This window comes from Somniosus microcephalus, chromosome 7 (genome assembly GCF_052327205.1).
Source record: "Somniosus microcephalus isolate GS21.2 chromosome 7, FLI_Smic_1.0, whole genome shotgun sequence".
NCBI classification, from domain to species: Eukaryota; Metazoa; Chordata; class Chondrichthyes; order Squaliformes; family Somniosidae; genus Somniosus; species Somniosus microcephalus.
Window position 1 is genome coordinate 22,894,321 of NC_140993.1, and position 17,125 is coordinate 22,911,445.

Sequence of the window (17,125 nt, forward strand, 5' to 3'; positions counted from 1 at the left end):
CGTCCCATAAGGAGTTGGGCTGGTGACATACCACACTCGAGCGGCGTTGTGCGGTATACAAGCATGCTCTGGTAGAAGTCAGTTCCACTGTCTTTTGCCTTGTACATCAGTCTTTTCACTGTCTGGACCGATTTTTCCACTAGTCCATTGGACTGTGGATAGTGAGGACCTGACGTTGTGTGGACAAAGTCCCACTCTTTGGCAAAGTGTCGGAAACTTGCATTGTAAAACTGGGGTCCGTTGTCTGTGAAGACCTCGCTTGCCACGCCATGTCTGGAGAATATGGCTTTCATACATGTTATCACAGCATCTGCAGTGGTGGTGTACAGTCTACAAACCTCTGGATACAGGGAGTAATAGTCTGTGACTACAAGATAGTCCTTCCCTTGACATATGAATAGGTCAGCGCCTACCTTCTGGTAAGGTCTGTCTGGCGCTGGGTGTGGCTTTAGTGGTTCTGCAGGATTGCTTGCTTGATATTTCAGGCATATTGTGCAGTTTGACACCTCATTTGTCACATCTTGGTTGATTCGTGGCCAGTACATCACCTCTCGTGCTCTTTTCTTACACTTTTCGATTCCCAGATGTACTCCATGGATCCTTTTTAGCAACTCTTTTCTCAGACTCTTTGGGATAACTATTTTACTTCCTTTGTAGATGATGTCTTCGACCACTGATAGTTCCGCCCTGCAGTTCCAGTACTCTGCCTTGTCAGGTGAGCAGTCTTGCTTCATGTTGGGCCATCCATCCAAGATGCTTTTCCTCAGTCGTCTCAGTGTTTCATCTTTGTTTGTCTCAGTCTTTATGAGCTCCATTTTTGCATCTGCTATGGGCAGTGCACTTGTGATCATGTCCACGTAGGCGTTCACTTTTTCATCCATTTTGGTGTTTGCGGGCTCACTTGGGTCAACAGCTCTGGACAACGTGTCTGCTGTATACATCAGCTTACCCGGTGTATACGCAACATTCAGTGTATAGCATTGCAGCCTGATCATCATTCTTTGTATTCTAAGCGGACAGCTATTTAGTGGCTTTTGGAACAATGCAATCAAGGGCTTATGTTCAGTCTCTACACTGATTGCTTGTCCTGACACAAACTGGTAAAATCTTTCACAGGCGTATGTGATGCTGAGCAGCTCCTTTTCTATTTGAGCATATCGCGTCTCCGCGTCTGTCATTGAGCGCGATGCATATGCAATAGGTTGCCAGTAGTCATATTTTTGCAGAAGAACGGCACCAAGCCCACTCTGTGATGCATCTGATGATATCTTGATGGGTCTCGCTGGGTCATAAAACCTCAGAACTGGTTCCTCTGTGAGCAGTTTCTTTAGATCGCTCCATGACTTCTCATGCTCATGATTCCATTCCCATTCTATGTTCTTTTCAGTTAGTCGTCTCAGTGGCGCCATCTTTTCTGAGAGGTTGGATATGAATTTACCCATGTAGTTGATCATTCCATTAAACCTCTGCACGTCCTTTTTGCATTGTGGCTTTGGCATATTCTCAATGGCGGACGCCTTTCTGGGATCTGGTCTGATGCCCTCACTGCTAAGGATATCTCCCACGAATGTCAATTCTGTCACCCCGAGCTGGCATTTCTCTCTATTCAGCTTCAGGTTTGTTTTCCTTGTTGCTTCCAGCACTTTTTTCAGTCTCTCGTCATGCTCAGTTCTCGTGGTTCCCCATACTATGATGTCATCCATTGATGTATCAACTCCCTTCAGGTGCTCATAGATCATAAGAATAATTTTGTGATACACTTCAGGAGCTGAGGCAATGCCAAATGGTAACCTTAGAAATCTGTATCTGCCAAATGGACTGTTGAACGTGCACAGTCTTGAACTTGCCTCGTCCAGTTTCATCTGCCAAAATCCTGATGATGTATCCAACTTGCTGAAATACTTTGCATTTGCAAACTGACATGATTTCCTCACGTGTAGGAAGCTTGAAGTGCTCTCTCTTTATTGCTCTGTTTAGATCTCTTGGATCCAGGCAAATTCTGAGCTTTCCATTCTTTTTGTCCACAATGACAAGGGGACTCACCCACTCAGTTGGCTCATCTATCTTCTGAATCACGTTCAGGCTTTCCATCCTGTCCAACTCTGCCTTCAGTTGCTTTTGAAGAGCAAACGGAACTTTTCTGCATGGATGTATGACCGTTGGCATACTTTTATCTACTCTGATCGTGTGTTCTCCTGGAAGGCAGCCTAGACCCTGAAATAGGTCTTTGTGCTCTTTCATGAGTTCATCATAGACTGTCTCTCCTTCGCTTTCCACAATGAGGACTCTCTTTACCAGGTTCAGTCTCTCACAGGCTTTTAAACCTAGTATGGCCTGCACATCCTTTGGCACCACGATTAATGCTAGCGTGTGCTCTCTGTCCTTGTGTGTCACTTTGACAATGCATCTTCCTTTCACTGGTATATCAGTACCTGAGTATCCTGTCACTTTCACTTTTATTCCATGTATCTTTGGTATGGGTCTAATTTTCTTAAAATCAGTCTCTGATATCACATTAACTTGAGCTCCAGTATCCAATTTAAATGGAATGTGTATGTCATTCACTTTTAGTGTCAACATCCAGTCTCTTTTTTCATTTTTGTTTTCAGACACAACATCCACATAGAACTTCTCTATCTCGCTTTCATCTATTGCATGGACCTCGCTTTGTTGCGCTTGGTTCTTGCAGCAACGGGCATAATGGTTGTTTTTGTTGCAACTATTGCATGTTTTACCATATGCTGGACACTTCTTTGGTGGATGCTGTGTACCGCATCGACTACATGACTTTCGATTGCCCCTTTCATTTTTGTTCGCTGGCCACGCCTCTTTTTTCACATTGGCGCTCTTTTTGTTAAACGGTTTGTGTCCGTTCATTCTCACTACATCCACGTTGCAGCTACTGTCACTGAACAGCTCCTTTGCCTGCGACTTCACAGTCTCTGTAGCCCTACACAGTGCTATGGCTTTTCCCAGGTCTAGATTTTGCTCTCTTAGCAGTCTTTCCCTTAGACCATTATCTGGAATACCACACACCAGTCTGTCTTTTATCAGCGAGTCTGTCAGTCCCCCAAATTCACACGTTTTGCTTCTGTTTCTCAGTTCAGTCACATACTGATCAATAGTCTCTCCCGTTTTCTGTACACATGTGAAAAATCTGTGCCTCTCAAACGTCACGTTACATTTAGGTATGCAGTATGCCTCAAACTGTTCCATTATTTTATCGAGCTTCATTTTGTCTCCACCAGCAGCGAATGTGAAGTTATTATACACCTCCAGCGCTTCATCACCCACGACATGTAAGAACACTGACGCTTTCATTTTATCACTTTTCTCGTCAGCTCCAATTGCTGATAAATACAACTCCATACGTTGTTTGAATCTCCTCCAATTTTCAGCCACATTAACTGTCAACTGAAGCTTCGCCGGTGGGTGTAAACCTTCCATTTTTTCACTTCGTTAGCTATTCTTCAAAGGTAAGTAACGATGTTCTCTTTTGGCTTGCTAATATGTGGAGAGCTGATTTAACTTCAGATTTTTCCTCTTCATCTCTTTCAATCACTTCTGACACCATGTATTGATTTCTATGTGGGTTCAATGACGACACATTCATGAAAGAGAATGTCTTTTAATCTAAAGTTTGTTCAACTAAGTTAACAGCATTACAGGAGATACCATCTTAGAGATCCATCTAAAACGAAACTAAAACTAAACTCTCTCTCTCTCACATGCCCTCTGCTGGTAAGGCATCATAATCAAACAGGCAAATACCATCACTATTTGCTGATATCATTACACTTAAAACCTACATCTTTGACCAAGCTTTATATGGCCCGGTGTCAAATGTTGTCTGACAATGCCTCTGTGAAGCGCCTAGAGGCTTTTTACTATGTTAAAGGTGCTATATAGATTCCCTTAGTATCTGTTCTAAGGTGAGCCCTTGCACTGAAGAGTCACCAAACCTCTTTCCTCAGCAGAAATCAGACGGCTGCTGCATCTGAGAATGCAGCAGCCATTCTGTCATCTCTGCCGTTGAGATGAGGCACCACCGGATCCTCAAAGTTGAAGCCTGCAGAAAGAAGCAAAGGTAAAGAAACTTTTTCTCACACTTTACACTCACCTCTCATACTTACCTCTCCGCACTTGATTGTTCGATTCAAGATGGCGACCGAGGTGGTCCGGAGCTAAGCGTTCTTCTGCTTTGGATGACCCGCACCTCCCGCCGCCCGCTCCCGATGCCGGAGCGATGTGTTCGGCGAGTCGGGTGGAGGCAGCGCAGCAGCAGGAAACGGCAGCAGCAGCCACGAAGACTCGCTTCGGCACATTGCCCGGCAGCTCCTCGTCGTGACTTTTTGTTTCGGACTAGGAGGAGGGGAGCCGGGCATGGCGGTTGGAGGACGGACGTGAGCGTGAGTGGCAGGCCCCGGGCTGTTGCAAATTTGAACCGACGACAGTGCGGAAAGCTCGCAGTTCGAGGGGAAGGAGGGAGAGCTGGGCACGGAGACCTGAGGCCAGACGGTGAGCGTGAGAAGAAGGACACCATATTGTGGAGCCGGCAACAGGGAGGAGGAGTCCGCGGAGACGGAGCGGCTGATGGACATCGCGTTCCCACTGCCATTGGACGCAATTGAATTGACTTTTACTGAACATGGCGCTGTAGAATAGCGACATGTCTCTGTGAGCTCCCACAGCCTATTGTGGAAGTGATCGGGGAGTAAAAACATTCCATTGTAGTAATACATATGGCAAATAAATTGATTTGATTTGATTTGATTTGATTTGCACTTGCACCCATCACTCACCTCCACAGCAGACTTTCCGACCCCTCTCACCCCCGCAGACCCACTGCTCGCCTCGCTGACCCTGGCGAGGTTTGCAGCTGTCGGGGAACCCACACTTGTATGAGTAAAATGGGGATAAGCCTCTTAACTGCCTGTTAAGTACCTGTTAACAGGCAGTTAATTGGCTGTAATCCCCTTCCTGCCTCCAGGGAAGATGGCATGGAGGCGGGTTGGGAGCGGGTTCGGTACCCACTCCCAGTTTTTGCCATTTTCCCGGCAGGCCCGCCTCCATACTCATTGGAATTTAGAAGAATGAGAGGTGATCTTATTGAAACATATAAGATACTGAGGGGGATTGACAAGGTAGATGCAGAGAGGATGTTTCTCCTCGTGGGGAAATCTAGAACTCGGGGCACAGTTTCAGAATAAAGGGTCACCCTTTTAGAACTGAGATGAGGAGGAATTTCTTCTCTCAGAGGGTTGTAAATCTGTGGAATTCTCTGCCCCAGAGAGCCGTGGAGGCTGGGTCATTAAATACATTTAAGGTGGAGATAGACAGATTTTTGCAAGATAAGAGAGTGAAGGCTTATGGGGAGCAGGCTGGGAAGTGGCTTTGAGCCAATCATGATCTTATTGAATGGCGGAGCAGGCTCGAGGGGCCAAGTGGCCTATTCCTGCTCCTATTTCTTATGTTCTTATACCTGCCTCCCCAGGGCTGGCAAAATTCCCCCCCGATGATTGTAATACATGCTTGAGAAATGTCTCAGTGTGCTTATATTGGAATCTGCAATCCTGAGGAGTCAATAAAAAAAAGATATGTCGCATCAAAATGAGAGAAGTTGTGCGCCTACATTACCTGTGGTGCAAATGACACCTCCGGCACTCAATGTGATATGATTGGAGAAGTGACATCCCAGAAAGGGGCTCGATTGGGATTCTGGCTTTCTTTAATGCGCTGCTGATTAAGCTGACCTTTAGACTGTGTAATAATGTCCTGCTCTTAGCCTGAATGTTAAATAGTTCAATTCAATTTCACAGAGACTCGGCACTAACTTCAATAAAGAAAATAATTCAGTCTTGCGATGCTCACATGGGATTTTCCCAGAAATGTGCCAGCACAGACGGAGTCAAAATAATTCACTTATTTAAAATACCCAAACTCAGTCAGGCTCTGTAATCAATGCAAATTATTTTGTCATGCAAAGGCACATTTCCCTGACTTGTAGTTTTTAATGGAAGAATTGTTACCATTCCAATTATAGTCTTCAATGGAGATATTTCAAGCAATTTCTAGTCAAGGCCTAAATCTTTGGTTTCCATTTCAAGTGCCGGACCTTATCATTTTTATGAAGTACCTTAGATAATATGTCAGATGTGCATGCTGGGGAGGCTGTATTCTAAGAACGAGTGGCTGGAAAAGCTGTCAGATGCTGTTGTTAATTCCTTACTGACTTTAGGTCATGATTGCTAAGACTATACAACTGCCAGTTAAATGCTGAAATGTATTACGACGCCAGGTTAACGTGGCAGATCTTGACTTTGTCCGATAGCGCGATGGCGAGGCGGCAGCCCGTTTTGTGCCTCTCTCCCGATTCGCTCTCCCTCGTTTTACACTAACGCACAAAGTCAAAATCCGCCCCAATCAATCTGAAGAAAGAATGAACAGAAAGAAAGACTTGCATTTATATAGCACCTTTCACGACCTCAGGACGTCCCAAAAGTGCTTTACTTTTACTTTTTGAAGTGGTGTCACTGTGGTAATGGAGGAAACGCGACAGCCAATTTGCACACAGCAAGCTCCCACAAACAGCCATGTGATAATGACCGAATAATCTGTTTTTTAGTGATGTTGATTGAGGGATAAATATTAGCCCAGGACACCGGGGATAACTCCCCTGCTCTTCTTCGAAATAGTGCCACAGGATCTTTTACATCCACCAGACAGAAATTCCACTTCACAACTGTCTGGTTAGTTGGAACAGAGACATGAACTGTTTAAAGAAACTACAATTTGAGTTTGTTTTGGAGCGTCATGATAGAATTGGGGTTGGCTTTTGAAATTTTAGATGGATGCTCTGCATTCTACTTAGAGAATAGGATCCTTTTGAACTGTTGCATTTTTCATCAAGTTTATTTACTTTTTTGTTTTCTTTCCCTTCTCACAGAGAGATGTGTATAGCTTGCAGGTAATGTGAGGGGCAGGGAGATAAGAAGGATTCATGTGATTGCACTGGAAAGGGTACAGAGGAGATGTACGAGGATGTTGCCGGGAGTAGAGAATTTTAGCTATGAGGAAAGACTGGATAGGCTGGTTTTTTTTTCTTTGGAACAGAAGAGGCTGAGGGGAGACTTAATTGAGGTGTATAAAATTATGAGGGGCCTAGATAGAGTGGACAGAAAGAACATAAGAACATAAGAACATAAGAAATAGGAGCAGGAGTAGGCCAATCGGCCCCTCGAGCCTGCTCCGCCATTCAATAAGATCATGGCTGATCTGATCCTAACCGCCAATCTACTATCACAGAACCATCTCCTGAATCTAACAGAATTAGACACACGAAATAGGAGCAGGATCAGGCTACACGGCCCCTGGGCCCGCTCCGCTACCCACAGGGCCATGACCGATCCGAACCTAGACTCATGTCCAAATTCCTGCCCGCTCCCCGTAACCCTTAATTCCCTTTACTTCTAGGAAACTGTCTATTTCTGTTTTAAATTTATGTAATGATGTAGCTTCTACAGCTTTTTGGGGCAGCATATTCCATGGACCTACCACCCTCTGAGTGAACTAGTTCCTCCTCATCTCAGTTTTGAAAGAGCAGCCCCTTATTCTAAGACTATGCCCCCTAGTTCTAGTTTCACCCATCATCGGGAACATCCTCCCCGCATCCACCCGATCCAACCCCTTCACAATCTTATATGTTTCAATAAGATCGTCTCTCATTCTTCTGAACTCCAATGAGTAGAGTCCCAATCTACTCAACCTCTCCTCATATGTCCATCCCCTCATCCCCGGGATTAACCGAGTGAACCTTCTTTGTACTGACTCGAGAGCAAGTATGTCCTTTCTTAAGTATGGACACCAAAACTGTACGCAGTATTCCAGGTGCGGTCTCACCAATACCTTGTACAACTGAAGCAATACCTCCCTATTTTTATATTCTATCCCCCTAGCAATGAAAGCCAACATTCCATTGGCCTTCTTAATCACTTGCTGCAACTGCATACTAACCTTTTGAGTTTCGTGCACCAGGACCCCCAGATCCCTTTGTACTTCAGTACTTTCCAGTTTCTTGCCATTAAGATAATAACTTGCTCTACGATTTTTCCTGCCAAAGTGCATAACCTCACACTTTCCAGTATTGTATTCCATCTGCCAACTCTCTGCCCACTTACTTAGCCTGTCTATGTCCCCTTGCAGGTTTTTTATGCCCTCCTCACTCACTACTTTCCCTCCCATCTTAGTATCATCTGCAAACTTTGATATGTTACACTCGGTCCCCTCCTCCAAATCGTTAATATAGATTGTAAAGGGTTGGGGACCCAGCACTGACTCCTGCGGAACACCACTAGTTACTGACCTATTTCCGCTAGCAGAGAGGTCAATAACCAGGGGGCATAGATTTAAAGTAATTGGTAGAAGGATTAGAGGGGAGTTGAGGAGAACTTTTTCACCCAGAGCATGGTGGGGTCTGGAACTCACTGCCTGAAAGGGTGGGAGAGGCAGAAACCCTCATCGCATTTAAAAAGTATTTGAATGTGCACTTGAAGTGCCGTAACCTACAGGGCTACGGACCAAGAGCTGGAAAGTGGGATTCGGCTGGTTACCTCTTTTTCAGCCGGCACGGACACAATGGGAAAATGGCTTCCTTCTGTGCCGTAAATTTCTATGGGGGAAAAGTTCAGTATCGCCCCATTTGGGGCGCCATTATCGGCCGTGCGCAAAGTTTAGCGCCTGACGCTAATTATCGCCTCCGACAGCAAACTTGGCTTCTATCACCCCTGGAGGTGATTGGAGCGCTAAATCAGGTGCTTCACACCTGTCTTAAGGCGCAAAGGCCGAGGAGCGAGGCGCTGCCTCAGGGCGCTGGCGAAGTAAGGAAGGGCAAATCAAAATAAACCTGCAAAGTGCTGCTCAGTACCCAAAACTCCTTCACACAGTGTTGAATCTCTCCAGAAGTCTCTCTCTCTCTCTCTCTCAGAATGCGTGGTGCAAAAATGTCACCAACAAAAAAAGGCAGGAAGCGGTCACCTTTAAATAGCGCTCCCCCAGTCCCTTCCTGACAGCATAACACTCCCCTCAACCTGTCGTTGCTAGCGGCAGGTGGTAAGGCAGGGGGCGCCACTTAATATCTGGTCCGGGGTGCTAAAGGGGCGTTGCGCACTCGACTAACGTCACGATCTGCCGGCGCAGGAGATTGTGGCGGTAGTGTTTAGCGCTGCTGCAAAATGCCTAGTTAATTTCGCGAGTGGCACAAACATCGCCGCGCCCGAGCGCTAGTTGCTTTGCGCCCCATTAGCGCCCTCTTAAGGCGCTAACAGGAGGCGCAAACCAACTGAATTTTTCCCCCTGTGACTCTATAAGAGAAGCAGAATGTCATCACAAGCTATCGCTACTTCTCCAACGCCAACACCCTATATGGCTTTCCTCCTTAGGATTTGTAGAGCTTCTATCTTCTGAAGGGGGGTAGAGAAAGAAAGAAAGACTTACATTTATATCGCACCTTTCACAACCACAAATTGTCCCAAAGCGCTTTACAGCCAATCAAGTACTATTTGAAGTGTAGGTGCGGTTACAACGTCGGAAACGATGCAGCCAATTTGTGAATTTGCAGTTATTTGAAAGGATATGTAAATCGCGTGAGGTAAACTTACCTGACTTGCAAATATTGAAACACAAAAGAAGGAACACGGAGGCGTGCCTTTCGGATATGACAAATATATCAAAGCGAACTATGGTACTGACATGACAGAAACAAAGAGTCTTTCTGACGGCATACAACAGAGTAAGTAACAAAGCATTATGTACAGTGATCTATGAGCAGCGTGAACAAAAGATGACAGATTCTTTACCTAAGGCAAGATTGTGTCCAATTTTTTTTTTACTTCCTACTTGATATGATCCAGCATTTAGGAACCTTTTGAAACGAGGTCATTTAAGAAGTGAATCGAAGAGCTTTTGAAATAGTTTAGTTGTACTTGTTAAAGGCCTGTGGCATTGCTTACAGGCAATTGAAAAGAAAAAAAATTGTCCCCGCTTTGCTGTAATTGTATTTTTGCGTGTCTCAGGCTCTTTCCTTCGATTTAAACGCATAACCAAGGTTGATACTTCAGTGCAATACTGAGGGAGTGCGGCATTGCAGGAGTTTCTGGCCTAGAACTTTGTTCACTCCAGCCTGCAAAAGTGTCAGCCCCGTGTACACCCGATATTGGGCCTCGGACCGGTGAGCTCTAGACACCTGCTGGGATTCTCTGGGCAGCTCACTGGCAAAGTCGGTTATAATTCCGGGCTGATGCTGTGCGCCAGTAACGGACCTCGGATAAGTCTGGTGAAGCTGGGGCGAGGGGAGTGGGCAGCAATCGGGAGGGGCAGCGTCAATCGGGAAGAGAGGGGCGATTGGGAGGGGGGCGTGATCGGAGGGGACAGGGTGATCGGAGGGGTCAGGGGCGATCAGGGAGGGAGGGGGCAATCGGGGAGGGAGGGGGCGATGGGGAGGGAGGGGGCGATCGGGAGGGAGGGGGAGATCAGGAGGGAGGGGGGTGATAGGGAGGGAGGGGGTGATCGGAGGGAGGGGTTTGATCAGGAGGGAGTGGGGTGATGGGGAGGGGGGGCGTTGGGGAGGGTGGGGGCGATGGGGAGGGAGGGGGTTGATTGGGAGGGAGGGGGTGATGGGGAGGGAGGGGGGCGATGGGGAGGGAGGCGGTGATGGGGAGGGAGGGGGCGATCGGGAGGGAGGGGGGTGATCGGGAGGGAGGGGGGTGATGGGGGGGCGATGGGGAGGGAGGCGGCGATGGGGAGGGAGGGGGCGATCGGGAGGGAGGGGGGTGATCGGGAGGGAGGGGGTGATTGGGGGGGTGATGGGGAGGGAGGGGGCGATGGGGAGGGAGGCGGCGATGGGAGGGAGGGGGCGATCGGGAGGGAGAGGGTGATTGGGGGGGGTGATGGGGAGGGAGGGGGCGATGGGAGGGAGGCGGCGATGGGGAGGGAGGGGGTGATCGGGAGGGAGGTGGGTGATTGGGAAGGAGGGGGCGATCGGGATGGAGGGGGCGATGGGGAGGGAGGAGGCGATGGGGAGTGAGGGGGTGATGGGGAGGGAGGGGGCGATGGGGAGGGAGGGGCAATCGGGAGGGAGAGGGCGATGAGGAGAGAGGGGTTTGATCGGGAGGGAGGGGGCGATGGGGAGGGAGGGGGTTGATCGGGTAGGAGGGGGTGATGGGGAGGGAGGGGGTCGATGGGGAGGAGGGGGTTGATCGGGAGGGAGGGGGGTGATGGGGAGGGGGGCGCGATGGGAGGGTGGGGGTGATGGGGAGGGAGGGGGTTGATCGGGAGGGAGGGGGTGTTGGGGAGGGAGGGGGGCGATGGGGTGGAAGGGGGCAATCGGGAGGGAGGGGGCGATGGGGAGGGAGGGGGCGATGGGGAGGGAGGGGGCTGATGTGGAGGGAGGGGGTTGATCGGGATGGAGGGGGCGATGGGGAGGCAGGGGGCGATGGGAAGAAGGGGGCGATCGGGAGGGAGGGGGTGATCGGGAGGGAGGGGGTGATTGGGGGGGGTGATGGGGAGGGAGGGGGGCGATGGGAGGGAGGGCGGCGATGGGGAGGGAGGGGGCGATCGGGAGGGAGAGGGTGATTGGGGGGGTGATGGGGAGGGAGGGGGCGATGGGGAGGGAGGCGGCGATGGGGAGGGAGGGGGTGATCGGGAGGGAGGTGGGTGATTGGGAAGGAGGGGGCGATCGGGATGGAGGGGGCGATGGGGAGGGAGGAGGCGATGGGGAGGGAGGAGGCGATGGGGAGTGAGGGGGCGATGGGGAGGGAGGGGGCGATGGGGAGGGAGGGGGCAATCGGGAGGGAGAGGGCGATGAGGAGAGAGGGGTTTGATCGGGAGGGAGGGGGAGATGGGGAGGGAGGGGGCGATCGGGAGAGAGAGGGCAATGGGGAGAGGGGGGCGATCGGGAGGGAGGGGGGGCGATGGGGAGGGAGGGGTTCGATGGGGAGGGATGGGGTGATGGGAAGGGAGGGGGGCGATGGGGAGGGAGGGGGGCGATGGGGAAGGAGGGGGGTTGATCGGGTAGGAGGGGGTGATGGGGAGGGAGGGGGTCGATGGGGAGGGAGGGGGTTGATCGGGAGGGAGGGGGGTGATGGGGAGGGAGGGGGCGATGGGGAGGGAGGGGGCGATGGGGAGGGAGGGGGCTGATGTGGAGGGAGGGGGTTGATCGGGATGGAGGGGGCGATGGGGAGGCAGGGGGCGATGGGGAGGGAGGGGGGCGATGCGGAAAGAGGGGGGTGATGGGGAGGGAGGGGGCGATCGGGATGGATGGGGCAATGGGGAGCGAGGGGGGCGATGGGGAGAGAGTGGGTTGATCGGGAGGGAGGGGGTGAAGGGGAGGGAGGGTGGTGATCGGGATGGAGGGGGCGATGGGGAGGGTGGGGGCGATGGGGAGAGAGGGGGTTGATCGGGAGGGAGGGGGGTGATGGGAGGGAGGGTGCGATGTGGAGGGAGGGGGGTGATGCGGAGGGAGGGGGGTGATGGGGAGGGAGGGGGCGATGGGGAGAGAGGGGGTTGATCGGGAGGGAGGGGGGTGATGGGGAGGGAGTGGGCGATGGGGAGGGGAGGGGGTTGATCGGGAGGGAGGGGGTTGATGGGGAGGAGGGGGGGCTATGGGGAGGGAGGGGGCAATGGGGAGGAGGGGGTTTGATCGGGAGGGGAGGGGGTGATGGGGAGGATGGGGTCGATCGGGAGGGAGACGCGTGATGGGGAGGGAGGGTGTGATGGGGAGGAAGGGGGCGATGGGGAGGGAGGGGGCGATGGGGAGGGAGGGGGCGATCGGGAGGGAGGGGGTGATCGGGAGGGAGGGGGTGATGGGGGGGTGATGGGGAGGGAGGGGGCGATGGGGAGGGAGGCGGCGATGGGGAGGGAGGGGGCGATCGGGAGGGAGAGGGTGATTGGGGGGGTGATGGGGAGGGAGGGGGGCGATGGGGAGGGAGGCGGCGATGGGGAGGGAGGGGGGTGATCGGGAGGGAGGTGGGTGATTGGGAAGGAGGGGGGCGATCGGGATGGAGGGGGCGATGGGGAGGGAGGAGGCGATGGGGAGTGAGGGGGTGATGGGGAGGGAGGGGGCGATGGGGAGGGAGGGGGCAATCGGGAGGGAGAGGGCGATGAGGAGAGAGGGGTTTGATCGGGAGGGAGGGGGAGATGGGGAGGGAGGGGGCGATCGGGAGAGAGAGGGCAATGGGGAGAGGGGGCGATCGGGAGGGAGGGGGGCGATGGGGAGGGAGGGGTTCGATGGGGAGGGAGGGGGTTGATCGGGAGGGAGGGGGTGATGGGGAGGGGGGCGCGATGGGGAGGGTGGGGGTGATGGGGAGGGAGGGGGTTGATCGGGAGGGAGGGGGTGTTGGGGAGGGAGGGGGGCGATGGGGTGGAAGGGGGCAATCGGGAGGGAGGGGGCGATGGGGAGGGAGGGGGCGATGGGGAGGGAGGGGGCTGATGTGGAGGGAGGGGGTTGATCGGGATGGAGGGGGCGATGGGGAGGCAGGGGGCGATGGGGAGGGAGGGGGGCGATGGGGAGAGAGGGGGTGATGGGGAGGGAGGGGGCGATCGGGATGGATGGGGCAATGGGGAGCGAGGGGGCGATGGGGAGAGAGTGGGTTGATCGGGAGGGAGGGGGTGAAGGGGAGGGAGGGTGGTGATCAGGATGGAGGGGGCGATGGGGGAGGGTGGGGGCGATGGGGAGAGAGGGGGTTGATCGGGAGGGAGGGGGTGATGGGAGGGAGGGTGCGATGTGGAGGGAGGGGGGTGATGCGGAGGGAGGGGGTGATGGGGAGGGAGGGGGGCGATGGGGAGAGAGGGGGTTGATCGGGAGGGAGGGGGGTGATGGGGAGGTAGTGGGCGATGGGGAGGGGAGGGGGTTGATCGGGAGGGAGGGGGGTGATGGGGAGGGAGGGGGGCAATGGGGAGGGAGGGGTTTGATCGGGAGGGAGGGGGTGATGGGGAGGATGGGGTCGATCGGGTGGGAGACGCGTGATGGGGAGGGAGGGTGTGATGGGGAGGAAGGGGGCGATGGGGAGGGAGGGGGCGATGGGGAGGGAGGGGGCGATCGGGAGGGAGGGGGTGATTGGGAGGGAGGGGGTGATTGGGGGGGGTGATGGGGAGGGAGGGGGCGATGGGGAGGGAGGCGGCGATGGGGAGGGAGGGGGCGATCGGGAGGGAGAGGGTGATTGGGGGGGGTGATGGGGAGGGAGGGGGCGATGGGGAGGGAGGGGGCGATGGGGAGGGAGGGGGCAATCGGGAGGGAGAGGGCGATGAGGAGAGAGGGGTTTGATCGGGAGGGAGGGGGAGATGGGGAGGGAGGGGGCGATCGGGAGAGAGAGGGCAATGGGGAGAGGGGGGCGATCGGGAGGGAGGGGGGCGATGGGGAGGGAGGGGTTCGATGGGGAGGGATGGGGTGATGGGAAGGGAGGGGGGCGATGGGGAGGGAGGGGGCGATGGGGAAGGAGGGGGTTGATCGGGTAGGAGGGGGTGATGGGGAGGGAGGGGGTCGATGGGGAGGGAGGGGATTGATCGGGAGGGAGGGGGGTGATGGGGAGGGGGGCGCGATGGGGAGGGTGGGGGTGATGGGGAGGGAGGGGGTTGATCGGGAGGGAGGGGGTGTTGGGGAGGGAGGGGGGCGATGGGGTGGAAGGGGGCAATCGGGAGGGAGGGGGCGATGGGGAGGGAGGGGGCGATGGGGAGGGAGGGGGCTGATGTGGAGGGAGGGGGTTGATCGGGATGGAGGGGGTGATGGGGAGGCAGGGGGCGATGGGGAGGGAGGGGGGCGATGGGGAGAGAGGGGGTGATGGGGAGGGAGGGGGCGATCGGGATGGATGGGGCAATGGGGAGCGAGGGGGCGATGGGGAGAGAGTGGGTTGATCGGGAGGGAGGGGGTGAAGGGGAGGGAGGGTGGTGATCGGGATGGAGGGGGCGATGGGGAGGGTGGGGGCGATGGGGAGAGAGGGGGTTGATCGGGAGGGAGGAGGGTGATGGGAGGGAGGGTGCGATGTGGAGGGAGGGGGGTGATGGGGAGGGAGGGGGCGATGGGGAGCGAGGGGGCAATCGGGAGGGAGAGGGCGATGAGGAGAGAGGGGTTTGATCGGGAGGGAGGGGGAGATGGGGAGGGAGGGGGCGATCGGGAGAGAGAGGGCAATGGGGAGAGGGGGCGATCGGGAGGGAGGGGGGCGATGGGGAGGGAGGGGTTCGATGGGGAGGGATGGGGTGATGGGAAGGGAGGGGGCGATGGGGAGGGAGGGGGCGATGGGGAAGGAGGGGGTTGATCGGGTAGGAGGGGGGTGATGGGGAGGGAGGGGGTCGATGGGGAGGGAGGGGGTTGATCGGGAGGGAGGGGGGTGATGGGGAGGGGGGCGCGATGGGGAGGGTGGGGGTGATGGGGAGGGAGGGGGTTGATCGGGAGGGAGGGGGTGTTGGGGAGGGAGGGGGGCGATGGGGTGGAAGGGGGCAATCGGGAGGGAGGGGGCGATGGGGAGGGAGGGGGCGATGGGGAGGGAGGGGGCTGATGTGGAGGGAGGGGGTTGATCGGGATGGAGGGGGTGATGGGGAGGCAGGGGGCGATGGGGAGGAGGGGGGCGATGGGGAGAGAGGGGGTGATGGGGAGGGAGGGGGCGATCGGGATGGATGGGGCAATGGGGAGCGAGGGGGCGATGGGGAGAGAGTGGGTTGATCGGGAGGGAGGGGGTGAAGGGGAGGGAGGGTGGTGATCGGGATGGAGGGGGCGATGGGGAGGGTGGGGGCGATGGGGAGAGAGGGGGTTGATCGGGAGGGAGGAGGGTGATGGGAGGGAGGGTGCGATGTGGAGGGAGGGGGTGATGCGGAGGGAGGGGGTGATGGGGAGGGAGGGGGGCGATGGGGAGAGAGGGGGTTGATCGGGAGGGAGGGGGGTGATGGGGAGGGAGTGGGCGATGGGGAGGGAGGGGGTTGATCGGGAGGGAGGGGGTGATGGGGAGGGAGGGGGGCAATGGGGAGGGAGGGGTTGATCGGAGGGAGACGCGTGATGGGGAGGGAGGGTGTGATGGGGAGGAAGGGGGCGATGGGGAGGGAGGGGGCGATGGGGAGGGAGGGGGCGATGGGGAGGGAGGGGGGATCTGGATGGAGGGGGCGATGGGGACAGAGGTTGTTGATCAGGAGGGAGAGGGCCATGGGGAGGGAGGGGGTGATAGGGAGGGAGGGGGGATCTGGGTGGAGGCGGGCGATGGGGACAGAGGGGGTTGATCGGGAGGGAGAGGGCGATGTGGAGGGAGGGGCGTGATGGGGAGGGAGGGGGTTGATCAGGAGGGAGGGGGGAATCTGGATGGAGGGGGGCGATGGGGAGAGGGGGGGTTGATCAGGAGGGAGAGGGCGATGGGGAGGGAGGGGCGTGATGGGGAGGGAGAGGTTGATTGGGATGGAGGGGGCGATGGGGAGGGAGGGGATTGATCGGGAGGGAGGGGGCGATGGGGAGGGTGGGGTGCGAGCGAGAGGAAGGGGGGGCGATGGGGAGGGAGGGGGCGATCGGGAGGGTGGGAGGGGCAATGGGGAGGGAGGAGGGTGATCGGGAGGGAGGGGGGCGATGGGGAGCGAGGGGGGTGATGGGGATGGAGTGGGGCGATGGGGAGAGAGTGGGGCGATGGGGAGGGAGGGGGGCGATGGGGTGGAGGGGGTGACCGGGAGGGAGGGGGTTGATCGGGAGTGGGGAGGGGGGAAGCGATAAGGAGGGGGTCGAGCGGGAGGGAGGGGGGCGATGGGGATGGAGGGGGCGATGGGGAGAGAGGGGGGGTGATGGGGAGGGAGGGGGGCGATGGGGAGGGAGGGGTGACTGGGAGGGAGGGTATTGATCGGGAGTGGGGAGGGGGGAAGCGATAAGGAGGGGGTCGAGCGGGAGGGAGGGGGACGATGGGGATGGAGGGGGCGATGGGGAGAGAGGGGGGGCGATGGGGAGGGAGGGGGCGATGGGGAGGGAGGGGGTGACTGGGAGGGAGGCTATTGATCGGGAGTGGGGAGGGGGGAAGCGAAAAGGAGAGGGTCGAGCGGGTGCCAGCAATGGCCTTCGTCACTGCAGTGGACCCGGTAGGAGCACTTCGGTGGAATGTGGTGAGAATGT